We start from the raw sequence: 3,129 nt of genomic DNA on the forward strand, positions 1-3,129 counted from the left end.
TCGATCATATTGCCACGGCCTACCCAGTTAAATATGACAAGTATTCATCGGGATTACGTCACATAGAACCTCATCTTCATACGGACGTAATTATAATGATACTAGGGCCTGTATCTTAACTAGAATCCCATTACTCCCGTCAAGCCAATGCAATTTGTATGGTTTAGGGTGGTTTTTAGTTGGCAACTTCAGATTATCAACTAAGTCTCTAGATAAGACATTGGTACAGGATCTGCTATTGACAATAAGAGTGCAAATATGATTGTTTACCTTACAACGAGAATGAAATAATCGTTCCCTTTGCTCTTCTTCAACATGAGCAGCCTTGGTTTGGAGGCTTCAAAGCACCAACACCTCCTTCTCCTCGTCATTATAGGGTTCAACAACATGTATCTCTTCATCGCCACTCTCTTCCTCTTTCAAATCAGATTTGGATTCAGGTTCTAGAAGCACAAAGTTCGGAACTAAGTCAACCAATTCTTAAATCGTCAGAGCTTTCTTTTGCGGACATTCATTGGCAATGTGCCCATATCCTTGGCACTTGAAATATCATCGCAATATCGTATCTTTGTTTCAACCATTGTACCCTTGCCCTTATCCTTTGGATCCTATTTTTGTATATACTTGCTACTGGTCATGGTAACTAGCGGTTTCGAGTAAGTGCTTAAATTCCTCGAATACTCACGAGCATAGGATTTCTTGCCCTTATCTTGCTTCTCGAATTTAAGAGCCATCCTGCAAACATCGTTAAATCCATCCTAATTCTGGATTTCCACCTGTTGTGCTAGGCTCGAATTGGGGCCACGAATAAAACGTGCGGTTCTCAATTCTCCCTTTTCTTTCAAATCGCAAGCAATACTCAACTTCTCTAATTATTGTTGTTGATATTGGTAAAAAATGTAAGTTAGAAATGGTTAGGTTTATAAGTTAGAAATTGTTGGAAATTGATTAAAAATATAAGTTAGAAATTAGTAGTATACTAGTAGAATATAAATTTTAAGTTAGAAATTGTTTTAAAATGTAAGTTAGAAATTGTTTTAAAATGTTGTAAATTGGTTAAAAATATAAGTTAGAAATTAGTAGAATATAAATTGTAAGTTAGAAATTTGTTTAAAATGTAAGTTATATATGATTATAAACTAATGTCAAATGTTGAAAATTGGTTTAAAATGTCATTTACAAATTGTTATGCTAGTTAAAAATTAGTAGTATATTAATAGTTTATAAATTGTGACGTTAGTTATAAAAGTTAATATATTAGTAAAATGTTAGAAATTGCTCAAAATTATTGTAAATTGGTTAAAAATATAAGTTAGAAATTAGTAGTATACTAGTAGAATATAAATTGTAAGTTAGAAATTGTTTTAAAATGTAAGTTAGAAATTGTTTTAAAATGTTCAAATTATTGTTTGTTTTGATGTTGACCTATTACCCGTTCAAGAATTTCTCATTAGGAGCAATTCTTGAATAGTCCCCGTTTTGGAACTGTCTTTGTACGTTTCAAGTCACTTAGGTAGTAAACACGTACTTGTGATTTATTAATGACGAAAGAGTTTGGTGACGATTCCTTTAATGTTCTCTAGATACATATGTGGAATAATTATTTATTCTACATTGTGTATTTGGAGAACTAAGGGGAATTGCTGCCGAATTTTTTCCTCATTAATAAATAACAGGTGTGTGTTTACTAGTGACTTGAAACGTACATTGACGGGTTTAGGTTGGAGTGATAAGGACCCAATTCGAAGATGGAGTACTTGTTGACAATAATTATATATTTGTGTGATAATATTTATTGTGTATTCTTGGTTGCTATTATTCTTATTTTACTATTGTTTGTTTATAACATAGATATATTGAAATGTAGATACATAACATTAAAAGATTAGAACGAACGTGGATGTATGAAAGATTAGATGAAAAAAAGAAACCTAAGGTTGAATTTGCAAAGGGTGTGAGGGACTTTATTGAATTCGCGGAACAAAGTACCGTGTATAAGGATGTAGGTGAAATGAAGTGTCCATGTAAGAAATGTAAGAATGTAGCTTATAGAGGGAAGAGGGATGTTCTAAGTCATCTTTACTCGTATGGTTTTGCCGATAATTAATATATATGGACGCACCACGGTGAGAAGTTGCCTATCCAAGAAAGTACGAGTAGCGTAGTTAGTGTAAATCCTTACCGGGAGATGGTAGAAAATTCATTACGCGATAATATTGAACAAATATTGGAAGATCAACTTAATCCCGACGACCTTAGCGATGAAGAAGTGCGTTATAAAACCCCAAACCCCCAAATTTCTTCCTTCTTTAAAATGCTAGAACAAGCCGAACAACCAGTGTATAAGGGAAGTAATATGAGTTTGTTGCAAGCGGCCGCTAGGTTGGCATCACTCAAATGTGAGAACAAAATATCTATTAGATGCGTTGATGGTTTTATGTCGTTCGTTGGTGACATTATTCCAAAGGATAATCAAATGGCGCGCAATTTTAATGAGATTAAGAAGGTGCTTAAGGGATTGCAACTACCCCATAAGAAGATTGATGCATGTCCTACTGGATGCATGCTTTTTTGGGAGGAAAATGCTAATCTTGAGGAATGCACAAAGTGCCATGCAGCTCGGTATAAGAGTGCAAATTTCTCAAGTGGGAGACGAATTCATTGTAAGCCACTAACTTATTTCCCGCTTGCACCAAGGTTACAATGACTATATGCAACCAAGCACATAGCAGGTGAGATGAGTTGGCACTATAAAAACTTTAGATTAAGAGAAAGTGGGACAATGGCACACCCAAGTGACGGAGAAGCATGGAAACATTTCGATAGAGAGCATCCAGAATTTGCAAGTGAGCCTCGTAATGTTCGCTGGGTTTGTGTCTGAGATGGATTTGACCCTTTTGGGCAATTTGGGAAGAATTACTCATGTTGGCCCGTGATTGTCACTCCGTACAACTTACCTCCTTGGTTATGCATGAAGAGGCAATTTATGATCTTATCTTTGCTCATTCCAGGTCCTAAGAACCCTAAGGCAAATTTGGATGTCTACCTCCAACCGTTAATCAAAGAGTTGAAAGAACTTTGGGAAACTGGCGTGTACACCTATGATGTCTCTAGCAAACAAAATTTTCA

The sequence above is a fragment of the Silene latifolia genome, chromosome Y (assembly GCF_048544455.1).
Source record: "Silene latifolia isolate original U9 population chromosome Y, ASM4854445v1, whole genome shotgun sequence".
Classification (NCBI taxonomy): domain Eukaryota; kingdom Viridiplantae; phylum Streptophyta; class Magnoliopsida; order Caryophyllales; family Caryophyllaceae; genus Silene; species Silene latifolia.